Below are 18,284 nucleotides of genomic sequence, written 5' to 3'. Positions count from 1 at the left end.
GCTTGAACCCAGGAGGCGGGGGTTGCAGTGAGCTGAGATAATGCCACTGCACTGCAGCCTGGGTAATAGAGCAAAACTCTGTCTCAAAAACAAACAAACAAACAAACAGACAATAAGAATTGTAGACTCTTAGTCTTTTATTACAAAGAAATAATAACAGAAAAATGTCTTCCACTTTTTTTGAGTAAAAAGTAATAAATCAACATTTTTGAAATTTTGCTAATAAAAACACCTAACATTTGGGTGGGCTTTTGTGAATTTCAAGGAGAAGACATATTATTTGGCTTGGATAAGCCGAATCAGATCCCAAAAAGCACTAATCATAAAGTAAAATACTGATTAATTAGACTTTATTAAAATTAAGAACTTTTATTCATCAGAGATCCCGTGAAGAGAGTGAAAAGTCAAGCCACAAACTGGGAGAAGACATTTGCATTATGTCTTGTCTCAAAGGACTCATATTCGGAATATATAAAGAACCCTCACAAATCAATAAGCCAGGTGAGTGAATAAGAAAGTGAGTGAAGACTTAAACAGGCACTTCACAAAACAAAGATGAAAAAATGAGGCTGGGCACGGTGGCTCATGCCTGTAATCCCAGCACTTTGGGAGGTCAAGGCAGGCGGATCACTTGAGGTCAGGAATTCTAGACCAGCGTGGCCAACATGGCAAAACTCTGTCTCTATGAAAAATACAAAATTTAGCTGGGCGTGGTGGCGCATGCCTGTAATCCCAGCTACTTGGGAGGCTGAGGCACAAGAATCGCGTGAACCTGGGAGATGGAGGTTTCAGTGAGCTGAGATTGCGCCGCTGCACTCCAGCCTGGATGACAAAGCAAGGGTCCATCTCAACAAAAAAGCAAAGAAGAAAAAGTGACCAATATACAATAAGGTACTTAACACCCTTGCAGAGTAGAGAAATACAAATTAACTATATCTCCATCAGAATGGCTAATATTAAAAGGACTGACCAGGCCAGGCCCGGTGGCTCACGCTTGTAATCCCAGCACTTTGGGAGGCCGAGATGGGAGGATCACCTGAGGTCAGGAGTTCGAGACCCGCCTGGCCAACATGGTGAAACCTCGTCTCTACTAAAAATACAAAAATTAGCCAGCCGCGGTGATGCGCACCTGTAATCCCAGCTACTGGGGAGGCTGAGGCATGAGAATTGCTTGAACCAAGGAGATGGAGGTTGCAGTGAGCTGAGATCGCACCATTGTACTCCAGCATGGGTGACAAGAGTGAAACTCTGTCTCAAAATAAATAAATAAATAAATGGACTGACAACAAATACTAAGTTTGAGTGAAGATGTGGAGTGACGGGAAGGAATGCTCATACATTACTGATAGGAGTGCAAATTAGTACAGCCACTTTGGAAAACTGGAAGGATCCACTAAAGCTGAATATACATTTATCATATAATCTAGCAATTCTACAGCTAGGTGTATGTCAATAGAAATAGGTGGTTATATGCACCAAAACACATGTAGAAGAATGTTTACAGCAGGCTTTTTAGCCAAAACTTGAAACTCAAATATCTATCAATAGTAGGATAATAATTTTTTTTTGAGACAGGGTCTCATTCTGTTCCCCAGGCTGGAGTGCAGTGGCATGAACGTGGCTCACTGCAGCCTCAACCTCCCGGGCTCAAGCAATCCTCCTGCCTCAGCCTCCTGAGTAGCTGGGACTACAGGCATGTGCCACCACACCCGGCTTTTAGGTGCATTTTCTTTTCTTTTCTTTTCTTCTTTTTCTTTTTCTTTTTTTTTGAGATGGAGTTTCACTCTTGTTGCCCAGGCTGGAGTGCAATGGCACTATCTCGGCTCACCGCAACCTCTGCCTCCTGGGTTCAAGCAATTCTCCTGCCTCAGCCTCGCAAGTAGCTGGGATTACAGGCATGCGCCACCGCACCCGGCTAATTTTGTATTTTTAGTAGAGACAGGGTTTCTCCATGTTGGTCAGGCTGGTCTCGAACTCCCATCCTCAGGTGATCCATCTGCCTCGGCCTCCCAAAGTGCTGGGATTACAGACATGAGCCACCGTGCCCGGCCCTTTAGGTGCATTTTTGTATGAGATTTTATTTCTTTTGCTGGTGTTGGTTCTGGGTGCAAGTGATGAATGACGCTCTTGTGAGTGAATGTTGAGTGGTGTGTGGATAATGACTCAGTTAGGACTACAGGCACATGCCACCATGCCAGGCTAATTGTTTTAATTTTTTTTTTTTTTTGAGACAGTCTCGCTCTGTCACCCAGGCTGGAGTGCAGTGGCACAATCTCAATTCTTCTGCCTCAGCCTCTGGAGTAGCTGAGACTGCAGGTGCACACCACCATGCCGGCTAATTTTTGTATTTTTAGTAGAGACAGGGTTTCCCTGTGTTGGCCAGGCTGGTCTGGAATTCCTGGCCTCAAGTGACCCGCCTGCCTCAGCCTCCCAAGTGCTGGGATTACAGGCATGGGCCGCCCGGGCTTAATTTTTTTTTATTTTTATTTTTGCAGAGATGGAGTCTTCCTGTGTTGCCTAGGGTTGTCTCAAACTCCTGGCCTTGAGTAATCTTCCTGCCTTGGCCTCCCAAAATGCTGGGATTACAGCTGTTACTATCATAATGCCATGTAACAAACCACCCAAAACTCAGGCTTGCTTCCTCACAATAAGCCTTTATTCTTACACTCATGGGCCTAAAGGTCCAGTTTGGCTTAGCTGATCCTCCATTCAAGACTTGGATAAATGACTCTGCTTCAGGCTGTTGGATTGGTTGGGTTCTGTCGGTGCCAAATCCAAGGTTGGGTTTACTCTGCTCCACATTTGATAATTCTCAGGATAAGGGTAAGCAATTCCCTGGGGCATGCTCTTCTCCTGGCAGAATACTTGAGTGAAAGAGCTCAGCTAAGTCCTGCGGGCACATTTACATCTGTTGTTCACATCTGCTGACATCCCATATGCCAGAGGAAGTCACATGACCAAGCCCAGTATCAGTGTGGTGGGGAAATATACTCTACCCACGGTGGGAGGGCACAGTCACATGCAGAGTGCAGAGGTACTGCATTTCTGAAAATGCAACCTGGCCAGGCGTGGTGGCTCACACTTGTAATCCCAGCACTTTGGGAGGCCAAGGCAGGTGGATCACCTGAGGTCAGGAGTTCGAGACCAGACTGGCCAACATGGTGAAACCCCGTCTCTACTAAAAATACAAAAATTAGCCAGGATTGATGGTGGGTGCCTGTAATCCCAGCTACTGGGGAGGCTGAGGCAGGAGAATCGCTTAAATCCGGGAGGCGGAGGTTGCAGTGAGCCGAGATAGCACCACTGCACTCCAGCCTGGGGGACAGAGCGAGACTCTGTCTCATAAATAAATAAATAAAAAATGCGATCCTATCCACCATAGCTCTCATGGTGGTTACGGGAGAGGGGGAGATCCTGTGGGTGGCAGAACTGACAGATGGAGAGAGAGCGTGAGTCCTAATATTATCTTTGGCAGCCCTGGATCTAGCCATGTTTGAAGCCAGATTTATCCTTGGACATCTCAGAGTCACCAATAAGCTCCCCTGGCTCCTTCCTTTTTTTTTTTTTTTTGAGACAGGGTCTTGTTCTGCAGCCCAGGCTGGAGTGCAGTGGCTTGATCGTAGCCCACTGTAACTTTGAACTCCTGGGCTCCAGCAATCCTCTTGTCTTGAATAGTTAGGACTATAGGCACATGCCACCATGCTAATTGCTTTAATTTTTTTTTTTTTTTTTGAGGCAGTCTCACTCTGTCACCCAGGCTGGAGTGCAGTGGCACAATCTCAACTCACTGCGACCTCCACTTCTCAGGCTCAGGTGATTCTTCCTCAGCCTCCGGAGTAGCTGAGGCTACAGGTGCACACCACCATGCTGGCTAATTTTTGTATTTTTAGTAGAGACAGGGTTTCCCCATGTTGGCCAGGCTGGTCTCGAATTCCTGGCCTCAAGTGATCTGCCTGCCTTGGCCTCCCAAGTGCTGAGATTACAGGCATGGGCCACTGTGCCCAGCCTTAATTTTTCTTTCTTTCTTTTTTTTTTTCTTCAGAGATGGGATCTTCCTGTGTTGCCTAGGGTTGTCTCAAACTCCTGGCCTCAAGTGATCTTCCTGCCTTGGCCTCCCAAAGTGCTGGGATTACAGGCATGAGCCACCGGAACCAGCCTTTGGTTTACTTTTAGAATGCGATGATTTTTCAGGCTGAAGTTGGGTTTGCAACAAGGATACATTTCCCAAGTGTTTTGGGTGCTGAAATGGTTTTTTGCTGTTGATTATAATATCTCTCCAGCCTGAGGGTGTTTCTTATTGTAGTCAATGTTTCCTGTTGAAACAGCACAGAATGACATGTCACCTTTCCCAAGAAGCCTCATTGAATGTTATTTTGGGTTACAGAGCCAGAGTAAGAAAAGACAGAGGGTGAGACAGCTGTCACAAGATCTCCGGAAAGTGGCATCATATTTCACAATTTCATGGTAACTGCTCCTTGGAAGTGTGACACCTGCCTAGGAGAAATTCAAAGCTTGAAAGAGAATTTGCCTATTAAGAAAACTGAATATATGAATTCAACTAATTTCCAGGAGAAGGGAACAGTACAGAAAGGGCAAAACATTTTTAGGAAGCTATTATTGGTTGTCATTTAGATATCTGAGACTAGAACTTGGGAATCTGGACAGTTTCTTTTTTTTCTGAGACGGAGTCTCACTCTGTCGCCCAGGCTGGAGTGCAATGGCATGATCTTGGCTTACAGCAACTGCCACCTCCAAGGTTCAAGCAGTACTCCTGCCTCAGCCTCCCGAGTAGCTGGGACTACAGGTGTGCACGACCACGCCCAGATACTTTTTGTATTTTTAGTACAGATGGGTTTTGCCATGTTGGCCAGGCTGGTCTTGAACTCCTGACCTCAGGTGATCCACCTGCGTCGGCCTCCCAAAGTGCTGGGATTACAGGCATGAGCTACTGCGCCCAGCCAGTTTCTTTCTTTTTTTTATTTTTTGTTTTGAGGTAGGGTCTCACTCTGTTAGCTAGGCTGGAGTGCAGTGTTACAATCATGGCTCACTGCAGCCTCGACCTCCTGGGCTCAATTGGTCCTCCCACCTCAGCCTCCTAAGTAGCTGAGATTACAGGAGTGCACCATCATGCCCAGCTAATTAAAAAAAGTTTGTTGAGATGAGGTCTCACTATACTGCTCAGGCTTAGACAGTCAGTTTCTAACTCTTAGGGGAGACAAGGGAGTGGAGTGGTTTAAATCCTTGCTCCTCAAATTATAATCCATGGACCTCCCAGCCTCAGCTGGGAGCTTTCTAGAAATGCAGAATTTCAGCCTCTGTCTAGGACCTACTGAATCAGAACCTTCTCCACGGGCTTGAAACTTGGCTTCCAATTCTGTTTGCATCATTTGTTGATTTTGGGATGGTGGGTGAAATATTTAACTTTCTCTGAGTCTCAGTTACCTTATTTGTGAAATGGGAATAATAATAGTAACCAGTTCCCTGGGTTGTTGTGAAGATTAAATGAACTAGTCTACTGTGTTAGGGCAAAGGTTAAGAAGCTATAACAAACCTGGGAGCGGTGGCTCACGCCTGGAATCCCAGTACTTTGGGAGGCTGAGGAGGGTGGATCACCTGAGGTCAGGAGTTCGAGACCAGCCTGGCCAACATGGTGAAACCTTGTCTCTACTAAAAATACAAAAATTAGCTGGGCGTGGTGGCGCAGGCCTGTAATCTCAGCTACTCGGGAGGCTGAGGCAGGAGAATCGCTTGAGCCTGGGAGGCAGAGGTTGCAGTGAGCTGAGATCATGCCGCTGCACTCCAGCCTAGGAAACAGAGCGAGACTCTGTCTCAAAACAAAACAAAACAAGCAAACAAACAAAAAAACCCCAAAAGGACTCCCAGACACAGCGGCTTATGGAGGACAGATGATTACCCCTCTTTCACACAATATTTGGCCATGAGCAGTCCAGGTTGGCAGGGAGGAGCTGTTTTACACACAGTCATTTGGGATCCTGCTTCCTCTCATCTTGCTGCTAGGTCATTACTTAGGGTATTGTCCTCATTTAATAGGTTGACACTGGGTCTCAGGCACATCTATGTTCCAGTACTTGGGCAAGCAACTCATCACTTTGGCTCACATTCCATTGGCAATAAGAAAGGAGGCAGGGAGGACTCATCTCTGGCCCAGATTAAAGGCACCAAAAGCACCTCTTCGTTGCCCATCACCATAAGACACCCCCACCAGCACCATGAGAGTTTACCATTGCCATAGCAACGCCCCAAACTACTGCCCCTTGCCATGGCAACACCCAAAGTTACCGCCCATTTTCTAGCTATTTCTGAATAATCTGGCTCTTAACTAACATGTATTGAAAGTGGGTATAGGCCAGGCGCAGTGGCTCATGCCTGTAATCCCAACACTTTGGGAGTCTGATGCGGGCGGATCATGAGGTCAGAAGATCGAGACCGTCCTGGCTAAAACGGTGAAACCCCGTCTCTACTAAAAATAGAAAAAATTAGCCGGGCGTGGTTGCAGGCGCCTGTAGTCCCAGCTACTCGGGAGATTGAGGCAGGAGAATGGCATGAACCTGGGAGATGGAGCTTGCAGTGAGCCAAGATCTCACCACTGCACTCCAGCCTGGGCGACAGAGTGAGACTCCATCTCAAAAAAAAAAAAAAAAATTGGGTATAAGTATGACCGCAGATCACTACTACTCTTGGTGCAATGCCTATGGGGAGCAGGAGTAGTCACAGAGCTGTAACACTGCTGCTACCCCAGTAAAGCTGCTTTCTCCAACCACCAGCTCACTCTTGAATTCCTTCTTGAGCAAAGCCAAGAACCTGCCCTGCATCAGCAAGACCTTACTCGTCTGGCTACACCCAGCCCCAAGAGAGGCTGGGAGACGTAGTTTCCAATCAGGCATCCCTGTGCCTGAAATCGTCCTATAAACTTTATAAAATTAATCAGGGAGAAAGGGAGGGGGAGAAGTGAAAATAAGGCAAGCTTGTAGCACATTCAGCGTTAATCATTAAGTCAGCTTGCTCTCTGGCCTGCTTCCTTATAGCTGTTTGCTTCCTATTGCATCAGAATCATGTAGACCCTGTTACAAGATTATAGTTTCCCTTAACTGCTCTATAGATGTCATCCTAAGCATTGTGAGGCATTAAGTTTTCCATTTGAGATGTTCTTTCAGACCCTGAATATCGGTGAAACTACTACCTCTTTTTTTTTTTTTTTTTTTTTTTTTTTTTTTTGAGATGGAGTTTTGTTCTTGTTGCCCTGCCTGGAGTGCAATGGCATGATCTCGGCTCACTGCAACCTCCGCCTCCCGGGTTCAAGCGATTCTCCTGCCTCAGCCTCCCGAGTAGCTGGAACTACAGGTATGCACCACCACACCTGGCTAATTTTGTATTTTTAGTAGAGATGGGGTTTCTCCATGTTGGTCAGGCTGGTCTCGAACTCCCGACCTCAGGTGATCCGCCTGCCTTGGCTTCTCAAAGTGCTGGGATTACAGGTGTGAGCCACTGTGCCCGGCCAGTGAAACTACTGATGTCAGCTGGTCTGAAGGACCCCAGAAAGAGCTGACTTACCAAAGAATGCAGTTTCCATATCTTGATGATTTCATCCTCCTTACCCCAACCAATCAGACTCAATTTTCCAGTCCTTGCCCTCCATGATCCTCTTAAAACCCCAGCTCAGAACTCCTTCGGGAGACAGATTTGGGGGTTCCTCTTTTCTCCTCACTCAGATGCCCTGTGAGCACTAAACTCTTTCTCTGCTGCAAACCCTGCTGTCTTGGTGGAATTGGTATGTTACTGCACAGCAGGCATACAAACCTGGTGGGTCTGCAACATACCCACTCTGTGAGTCTCCACTGCTCCTGTGTCAGGTACTTCTTACAGGGGCTGGCTCTGTGAATTTCAGCTTCTATGATGCATCATTTTTACTGTGATATTTCTCAGCTCAGAGGCACTTTTCACCTCTTATCCTGCCACACAGCTTGTGGACAGGTGTGATATATCACTGCATCTGCTATTTTGCTAAAGTGATTATCCAGTTCTTTCTAATTACCTGGTCAGGAGGGGAATGGATATCACCACAGTCAAGACTGGGATTTAGCAGCAGTGGTGTATTTAGATACTTCCCCACGTGTGGAAGTCTGATTAGCTCCATTTGCTAAGTATGTAGCAGCTGCTACTAGTCTTTAATGATCTTAATTCCCAAAGTAGCTTGGTGGAAAAAAAAAAAAAATTCTTAGATTTTTTCCTGCCAAGATTCCCAGGAGACAGACGTTTGCTCTCAGCATCTGTATATTAGGGAAAGGAAAGGAATATTCTTTGGCTCCCAAAGATTTCTAGTCAAGGGGGTTAGTAACAGAGACCATATTTGGCAGAAAGATTGGATCCTGAGATTGAAATTGCTCTGACTTCATCCCAAGGGCAAATAGATTATGTTCTCAAAGCATTTACTTTTAGAGATAAACTAGAGAGAATATTTTTTTCTCTATTCAGTAAATGGTTTGCCTTCCTTGCACTAAACTAGAAATCAGTTGCTTTGCTAGCTTTCTTTTTCATAGTCCTAGAAATGTTCTTTGCATTCCCTCAAATAATTACTTTATAGGTGAATGCAAAATCACTTTTTTTTTTTTTAAGAGATGAGGCCTTGGTCCATTGCCCAGGCTGGAGTGCAGTGACATGATCATAACTCATTGCAGCATCAAACTCCTGCACTAAAGTAATCCTCCTGCCTCAGCCTACGGAGTAGCTAGGACTAACAGGTGCAAGCCACCATGCCCAGCTAATTTTTAAGATTATTTTTAGAGACGGGGTCTAGCTATGTTGCCCAGGATGGTTTTAAATTCCTGACCTCAAGTGATCCTCCCACCTCAGCCTCCTGAGCAGCTGGGATTACAGGTGCGAGCTACTGCACTGACCAAAGTCACTGTTTGAAAATGAATTTTCTTAAGGCTTTGACTAGAGAGTTTTAACGCTCTAGTTGTACCACTTACTAGACATGTGTCACATTATTTATGTCTTTTTCTCGTTTACAAAATGGGATTAATAATAGTAACTATCTCAGAGAGCTGAGGATTAAAGGAGTTGATACAAATGCTTAGAATAGTGCCTGGTACATTGTACATAAGTGGTAGCTATTATTACTATTTCTTAAAAATAATTGTGAGTTAACTGTGGCATCCTCTTTTTCATCTCCTGTCCCCTCATGGCAGACATTGTCATCTGTCCCAGAAACCCCTCTCCTCTTCCTACTTTTGGGAATAGAACTCCCTTGAGTATCAGCAGGGCACATGGTTGCCCAGTTAGAGACTACATTTCCCAGCTTCTCTTGCAGCTATATAAGGCCATGTGAACAAGGTCCCAGCAATAGAATATGAGTGGAAAAACAATGTAACTTCTGTGTTGCTTCCATAAAATGAAATGCTTGCTCTCTACTTTTTCTCTTTACTCCTTTCATGATGACTCCAATAAGGACACTGTGGTGAGCCAGGGTGGCATATGGAAGAAGACATATCCTGGATATAATGGATCAGCGAGATGGAAAGAGCTGGGTTTCTGGGTGACTTTGTGCAGTGGAGCCCCCTGCTTGTGTCAGACCATCTGCCTCCTTCTGGATTCTTAGGTGAGAGAGAGTTAAACTTGTTTCTTATTTGAGCCATTGTTAAACTTGTTTCTTATTTGAGCCATTGTTTTCTTGAATCTCTTTGTTCAGTTTTTTTTTTTTTTTTTGAGACAGGGTCTGGCTCTGTCGCCCAGGCTGAAGTGCAGTGGTGCAGTCACAGCCCACTGCAGCGTCCACTTCTTGGGCTCAAGTGATCCTCCCACCTCAGCATTCTGAGTAGCTGGAACTACAGGAATGCACCACTGCATGCAACTTCTTCAATATCTTGACGTCTTTGTTTCAAAATCTCATTTATATGCTAATACATTCACTTACTCTCTGGGCAATAGAGTGTATCTGAGACAAATGGATTCAGTGCTTAACCTGAGCCAAAGTTTGTAAACAAAATTTAGAATTTATTGGTCAGTTAGTCGACCCTAAAAGCAAAAAAGTCCAGTCCCAATTAGACTGAATACAAATGGGGCCCCATTAACATTAATGCCTGAATTTCAATACCTCATTATTTTCCACATGGAGGACCTCAACATCTCCTCTCTACAAGCTTCCCACACTATGTTGCAGGATTCTGCGGTGTGGGGTGCGGGGATGTTTCATTTGTGTCCAGGAAAAACTTTGCTCATAACAGATTTGCTGCTGTTAAAGTCCCAATGGCAAGGCTGGGTACAGTGGCTCACGCCTGTAATCCCAGCATTTTGGGAGGCCGAGGCGGGTGGATCACCTGAGGTCAGGAGTTTGAGACCAGCCTGGCCAACATAGTGAAACCCCGTCTCTAATAAAAATACAAAAATTAGCTGGGCATGATCACAGGTGCCTGTAATCCCAGCTACTTGGGAGGCTGAGGGGGGAGAATCAGTTGAACCTGGGAGGCGGAGGTTGCAGTGAGCTGAGATTGTGCCATTAGTGCCATTATAGTACAGCCTGGGTGACAAAGCAAGACTGCGTCTCAAAAAACAAAACAAAACAGAACCCTGGCATGGTGGCGGGCACCTGTAATCCCAGCTACTGGGGAGGCAGGAGCATCGCTTGAACCTGGGAGGCGGAGATTGTGGTGAGCCAAGATTGTGCCACTGCACTCCAGCCTGGGTGACGCAGTGAGATCCTGTCTCAAAAAATAAATAAATAAAAATAAAAAATAAAGTCCCAATGGCAGTCTCCTTGCTACCATCTCTGCTTCTAGTGCTTTCCATGAGTGACCTGCTTTTTCAGATGCCAGGGCCCAGTGGTCCTCACTGGTGAACTTCCTCAACCCTCACGGCACCAAACCTCTCAAGGGTCTTGAATGGAGAATGGCATTTGCTCCAATTATGTCAAGGTATCATTCCAATGCCTTCCGTCTTCCTCTATTACTGATGGAAAGTCACCTGGGTTGAAATGGCCAGGCCTTTGTAGATGATGTCTACTTTCTTCCTGGCTGCTGTTAAGATCTTCTGTCTATCTTTGGTGTTTTGTTTCACCAAGATGGGCCTAGGCATATATTTCTTTTTATTTATCCTGGTTGGATCTTCACTCTGTGCGTCTTTAGTCTGTGGACTTCGGTTTGTCATCAATTTTAGAAAATTTGCAGGTCTTATCTCTTTAAATCTTGCCTCGCCTCCATTTTCTCTATTTGATTCTTTGGGATGTTTGATTAGGTGCATCTAGAATTCAATTTTTTTTTTTCTCAAGACAGAGTCGCTCTGTTACCCAGGCTGGAGTGCAGTGGCATGCTCTCGGCTCACTGCAACCTCTGCCTTCCGGGTTCAAGTGATTCTCCTGCTTCAGCCTCTCCAGTAGCTGAGATTATGGGCGTGTGCCACCATGCCCAGCTAATTTTTGTAGTTTTAGTAGAGACAGGGGTTTCGCCATGTTGGCCAGGCTGGTCTCTAACTCCTGGCCTCATGTGATCCACCCACCTTGGCCTGCCTCCCAGAGTGCTGGGATTACAGGTGTGAGCCACCACACCCAGCCAAATTTAATACTCCTAAACTTCATCTCTCTTACTGTTTCATATTTTATTTTATTTTTTATTCTCATTTACTTATTGTTTTTTTGAGACAGGGTCTCATGCTGTCACCCAGGCTGGAGTGCAGTGGTGTGATCATCATGGTCCACCGCAGCCTTGACCTCCTGGGCTCAAGCAATCCTCCTGCCTCAGCCTCCTGTGTAGCTGAGACCATAGGTGCAACCATGCCCGACCTTTTTTTTTTTCTTTTTAAGTTTTCGTAGAAATGAGATCTTACTTTGTTACTTTGTTGCCCAGGCTAGTCTCAAACTCCTGGGCTCAAGCAATCCTCCTGCCTCAGCCTCCCAAAGTGCTGAGATTACAGGCCACTGCGCCCAGCCTGTTTCATATTTTATATCTCTTGTCTCTTTGTGTTACATTCAAGGTTATTTCTTCAGCTACATCTTTGAGTTCACTCATTTACTCTTGGGTTGTGTTTAAGCTGATTTTTGTCAGTTGAGTTTTTATTTCAGCGATTATATTTTTCATTTTTATAAGTTATATTGGAAAGCATCTATTTGTTCCCCAAAGTTTCTTGTTCTTTGATCACCTTTATGACTGCCTCTTTCCTTCCTTTCTCTCTCTCCCTTCCTTCCTTCCTTCCCTCCCTCCCTCCCTCCCTCCCTCCCTCCCTTCCTTCCTTCCTTCCTCTCTCTCTCTCTCCCTCCCTCCCTCCCTTCCTTCCTTTCTTTGGACAGAGTCTCGCTCTGTTGCCCAGGCTGAAGTGCAGTGATGTGATCTTGGCTCACTGCAACCTCTGCCTCCTGGGTTCAAGCAATTCTCCTGCCTCAGCTTCTCGAGTAGCTGGGATTACAGGCATGCACACCACACCCGGGTAATTTTTGCAATTTTAGTAGAGACAGGATTTCATCATGTTGGCCAGGCTGGTCTCGAACTCTTGACCTCAGGTGACGCACCTGCTGGGATTACAGGCCTGAGCCACCACGTCCAGCCGTCTTTCATTTCTCCAGTCATTTCTCTCATGACTACTCTTCTGTATCTGACAATCCCAGTATCTGCAGACACTGGAAGGGGATTTACATCTCCTTTTGATTATTTCTTCTGTCTTTCAAAGCAGCTTCTCACGTGTTTGGTGACTTTTAAGTTATGAGCTAATGTAGCATTGTGCCTGTGGTATCAGATTCCTGTGTTTGAATTCTTTCTCCACCACCCACTATTAGTGTGGACTTTACTTTTTTGTATCTTGGATTCCTCATTCATGAAATAGAGTAACTAGAGATGTTACCCATTAGTTGGCTACATCACAAGGGTGTTTGAGGGTTTCAAGAGTAAGTATCTGAAAACGGTCCAGAACAGTGCCTGACATATAGTTAGCTCTCAATAACAGTGAGCCCTTGTCAATATCCAGTAAGCATTTGTTGAATGAATGACAAATAGGTGAATGCAGTCTCAGTTTTCTCACCTTTAAGAAAGGAGACAAATTGGCCAGGTGCAGTAGCTCACTCCTATAACTGCAGCACTTTGGGAGGCCAAGGTGGGCAGATCACGAGGTCAGCAGTTCGAGACCAGCCTGGCCAACATAGTAAAACCCCGTCTGTACTAAAAATTAGCCAGGCGTGGTGGCACATGCCTGTAATCCCAGCTACTTGGGAGACTGAGGCGAGAGAATTGCTTGAACCCAGGAGGCAGAGGTTGCAGAGAGTTGAGATCATGCCACTGTACTCCAGCCTGGGTGACAGAGCAAGACTCTGTCTCAAAAAGAAAAAAAAGGAGCCAAATTAAAAACTATCTATACAGTCTTTTAAAGTCTTAAATTCATTGACTTCCATACTTAATGTGTACTGCACCTAACATTTCTGAAAGCATATTGGGCATATAAAATGTGACATTTTGGCTGGGTGCGGTGGTTCATGCCAGTAATCCCAGCACTTTGGGAGGCTGAGGCTGGAGGATCGCTTGAGCCCAGGAGTTTAAGACCAGCCTGGGCAAGACAGTGAGACCCCATCTCTACAAAAAATTTAAAAATTAGCTTGGCATGGTGATGCATGCCTGTAACCTCAGCTACTTGGGAGGCCGAGGTGGGAGGAGCACTTGAGCCTGGGAGTTCGAGGTGGCAGTGAGCTATGATCACACCACTGCACTCCAGCCTGGGTGACAGATCAAAACCTTGACTCTAAGGAAAAAAAGTGACATTTTATTAACAAAATTTGTTAATAACATTCAGAAGGAATATAGGACAATATACTTAATTAAAAAGCATAGACTGTGACCTAGATAGAACTTGGTAAATTGTACCTCTGAACCACAGTTTCTTATCTGTAGAATGTAGTAATGACAATGCCTACTGCACTGCAGTATGTGAGGATTAAATCCACTATTACAAGGAAAATGCTCAGTACAATACCTGGTACACAGTAAGCACTCAATAAATGTTATTTGAAATAATGAAAATTGAGGCTGGGCGGGGTGGCTCATGCCTGTAATCCCAGCACTTTAGGAGGCCGAGGTGGACAAATCACGAGGTCAGGAGTTTGAGACCAGCCTGGCCAACATAGTAAAACCCCATCTCTACTACAAATACAAAAAAATAGCTGGGCGTGGTGGTGGGCGCCTGTAGTCCCAGCTGCTCGGGAGGCTGAGGCAGGAGAATCATTTGAACCCGGGAGGTGGAGGTTGTAGTGAGCCAAGGTCACGCCACTGCACTCCAGCCTGGGTGACAGAGCGAGACTCTGACTCAAAACAAAACAAAAACAAAAACAAAGAAAGAAAGAATGAAAATTGAATGACTTGTTTGAAAATGCAGTGGAAGTAGATAGGACAGAGGAGCAGAGATTTCATGAACTATAAGAGGAATGGAATGGTCAGGGGTGGGATTAAGAGTTCTTCCAGCTGGGCGTGGTGGCTCACGCCTGTAATCCCAGCACTTTGGGAGGCCAAGGCAGGTGAATCACCTAAGGTCAGCAGTTGGAGACCAGCCTGGCCAACCTGGTGAAACCCTGTTTCTACTAAAAATACAAAAAATTAGGCGGGCGTGTTGGCCAATACCTGTAATCTCAGCCACTCAGGAGGCTGAGGCAGGAGAATCACTTGAACCTGGAAGGCGGAGGTTGCAGTAATCCGAGATCGCGCCACTGTACTCCAGCCTGGGCAACAAGAGCGAAACTGTCTCAAAAAACAAACAAACAAAAAAGTTCTTCCAAGTCTCTGAAATAAAACCCCGCTCCATCAGAAATCTTCCCCATCTCAGCACTTTGAGAGGCCAAGGCAGGTGGATTACCTGAGGTCAGGAGTTCGAGACCACCCTGGTTAACATGGTGAAACCCTGTCTCTACTAAAAATGCAAAAATTAACCAGGCGTGGCGGTGTGTGCCTGTAATCCCAGCTACTTGGGAGGCTGAGACAGGAGAATCACTTGAATCCGAGAGGTGCAGGTTGCAGTGAGCTGAGATTGTGCCACTGCACTCTAGCCTGTACCACAGAGCGAGACTGTTTCAAAAAAAAAAAGAAAAGAAATCTTCTCCATCTCAGTTGTAGATAAACTAATATGCAGTTTTTGAGTTTATCAAAGTTGCTTTTGTTTTGGAAGTTAATGTTATAAATGTGAGTGGTCTGTTTTCTGGGGAAGTCAGAGTCCCTCACCTGGTAACCTGGTATAAATGGTCCGTGTTAGCAAGTCAGCTCCTGGAAGTCACTCAGGTTTCCAATCTCCTGTTCTCAGTTTACCCTTCTCTAAGGCAATTGTCTTCAATGTAGCTACATTTTGGAATCACTCTGGAAGCTGTAAAAAAACACTGATACCTGGGCCCCGCCTTCAGAGATTTTGATTTATTTTGTCTGGGATAGGGCCTGGACATGGTTTTTATCTTTTTTCTTTTCTTTTTTCTTAAAAAGTTCCCAGGAGATTCTAATGTGCAGCCATGTTTACAATCTCCTGTTGTGCGGCATTGCTTTGTCTGCCTGGTCAATGCTGGATCCCCACTAAGTCTTAATTCCAGCCAATGGGAAGGAGGAAGAGACTATGAAGAAAGTGCTGGCTGGGCACGGTGGCTCATGCCTGTAATCTCAGCACTTTGGGAGGCCAAAGTGGGTGGATCACCTGAGGTCAGGAGTTCGAGACCAGCCTGACCAACACGGAGAAAACTCATCTCTACTAAAAATACAGAATTAGCTGGGCGTGGTGGCACATGCCTGTAATCCCAGCTACTAGGGAGGCTGAGGCAGTAGAGTCCTTTGAACCTGGGAGGCAGAGGTTGCAGTCAGCCGAGATCACACGATTGCACTCCAGCCTGGGCGACAGAGCAAAATTCTGTCTCAAAAAAAAAAAAAAAAGGAAGTGCTTATGATGTTATAAGACTCAAACCAGGAAGTGGAACATGTCACTTCCTCTCACAACCCACTGGTGAGAACTCAGTCATGTGACTCCATCTGACTGCAAAGGAGGCTGGGAAATGTCAACCTAGGCAGCCATGTTCCTGGCCACCATTCTATTACTTTGAAAGAAGAAAATGGACTTAGGATGAAGGATGTGGCTCAGACATCTAGGAGATCTGAAGTGGTGAGAACAAGAGTGGATCTAGGAGTGAATACCATTGAGCAATGTGTTAATTTCCAAGGACTGCTGTAACTAAGTAGCACAAACTGGGTGCTTAAAACAACAAAATATACCACCGCACACTTCTGGAGGCTAGAAGTCTGACATCAAGGTGTTGTAGGGCTACGTTCCCTAAAACCTGTAGGGGAGATAGCTTCTTTGCCACTTCCTGGCTTCTGGTGGTTTGCCTCCAGTTCACCTTGGCATTCCTTGGCTTTCAGCTGCAGCACATGGATCTCTGCCTTGTTACACGGTGTTCCTCCCTTGTGTCTCTATGTCTCTTCTCTTTTTCTTTTTTCTGAGACAGAGTCTTGTGCTATCACCCAGGCTGGAGTGTAGTGGCGTGATCTCCGCTTATTGCAACCTCCGCCTCCCCAGTTCAAGCGATTCTCCTGCCTCAGCCCCTAGTAGCTGGGACTACAGGTGCATGCCACCGAGCCCGGCTAATGTTTTTATTTTTAGTAGAGACGGGGTTTCACCATGTTGGCCAGGCTGGTCTCGAACTCCTGACCTCAGGTGATCCATCCTCCTCGGCCTCCCAAAGTGCTGGGATTACAGGCGTGAGCCACCGCACCCAGCCTCCTTTTCTTAAAAGGACATTAGTTATATTGGATTAAGGGCCTGCCGTACTCCGATATAACCTCATCTTAACTAATTCCATCTGTAACAACCTTAATCAGATCATATTCTGAGGTACTAGGGGTTAAGACTTAAACATATCTTTTTGGGGGACTCAGTTCAACTCATGGCAGCCAATAATCAAGCATCACAATTCTGAGGAACCCTCCATGAGGCCATTGTAAGGAGGCAATGACTTGGCAATCTATCTCACCCTTCTGTCTCCCATATCTAGGTACCATCCAAGCCCTAGGGAAATAAGATGCAGCACCAAGGTACCAAGGAAAAGGGTAGAAGCACTCCGAGTTGACCTGAGATGAACTTTTCACCACCCTTGAAGAATGAGGACTTGAACTAGTGATCACTTTCGTTCTAGAAAAATAAGGTGGCCGGGTGAGGTGGCTCATGCCTGTACTCCCAGTGCTTTGGGAGGCCGAGGTGGGTGGATCACGAGATCAGGAGTTTGAGACTAGCCCGGCCAACATGGTGAAACCTCGTCTCTACTAAAAATACAAAAAATTAGCTGGGCAAGGTGGTGGGCACCTGTAATCCCAGCTGCTCAGGAGGCTGAGGCAGGAGAATTGCTTGAACCCGGGAGGCAGAGGTTGCAGTGAGCCGAGATCACGCCATTGCACTCCAGCCTGGGCGACAGTGTGAGGCTCTCAAAACAAACAAACAAACAAAATGCACAAAAAACGAAAATAAGATTACATCTCTTAAGTCTCTAAATTGGGAACTGAAATTCACACCTGCAACATCTTTAATGATCCAATGGAAAGAAGTCCAAACTCCTTGACCAGGGTTTGACAAATTGTGGCCCACGGGCCAAGTTTGGTTGGCTGCCTGTTTTTGTTATTAAAGAGTTTTTGGAATACTGCCATGCCCATTTGCGTATGTATTGCCTCTGGCTATTTTTGTACTGCAGCATCAGGGTTGAGTTATTGTGACAGAGACACTAGAGCCTGCAAAACCAAAAAGATTTATTATCTGATCCACTTTAGAAGAAATTTGCCAACCTTTGTCCTAGATCAAGTTTTCAAGACCGTCCACAATTTAAGACCTTTTTTTTTTTTTTTGAGACGAAGTGTTGCTCTTGTCGCCCAGGCTGAAGTGCAATGGCACGATCTCGGCTCACTGCAACCTCCGCCTCCTGAGTTCAAGCAATTCTCCTGCCTCAGCCTCCTGCGTAGCTGGGATTGCAGGTACACACCACCATATCCGGCTAATTTTTATATTTTTAGTAGAAACGGGGTTTCACCATGTTGGCCAGGCTGGTCTCGAACTCCTGACCTCGTAATCCACCTGCTCAGCCTCCCAAAGTGCCGGGCATGAGCCACCATGCACGGCCTAAGACCAGTTTTTAAAACATATACTCTGCCACTCTACCACATAAACTTTCCAAGGTACTAAAACCAGTATATGCAAAGTTCTCTTAAGTTATCAGCTCTAAATTTTTTCCCCCAGCCCAATTAGGAGGGAATTAAGGCTTCACCCCCATTCCCACTTTCCAGCAG

At 45.7% G+C, this 18,284-nt stretch overlaps 1 long non-coding RNA gene across 3 annotated transcripts; it reads left to right on the top strand.

The window, feature by feature from the left end:
• Positions 1-2,557: 2,557 nt before the first annotated feature.
• Positions 2,558-17,608, top strand: LOC107969609 (uncharacterized). 3 transcript variants are annotated; one of them, XR_010153550.1, is made up of 5 exons: positions 2,558-2,823; positions 4,385-4,464; positions 7,240-7,362; positions 9,470-9,619; positions 17,006-17,608. It is a non-coding gene; the product is annotated as an uncharacterized LOC107969609 (long non-coding RNA). The 3 variants fall into 3 exon arrangements; XR_010153549.1 differs by lacking the exon at positions 17,006-17,608 and adding an exon at positions 9,734-10,724; XR_001711542.3 differs by lacking the exon at positions 7,240-7,362.
• The last annotated feature ends 676 nt before the right edge of the window (positions 17,609-18,284 follow it).

Source organism: Pan troglodytes, chromosome 20 (genome assembly GCF_028858775.2).
Source record: "Pan troglodytes isolate AG18354 chromosome 20, NHGRI_mPanTro3-v2.0_pri, whole genome shotgun sequence".
NCBI lineage: Eukaryota > Metazoa > Chordata > Mammalia > Primates > Hominidae > Pan > Pan troglodytes.
Note: the sequence above shows the minus strand (reverse complement) of the source record. Positions and strands in the feature narration are given on the sequence as shown.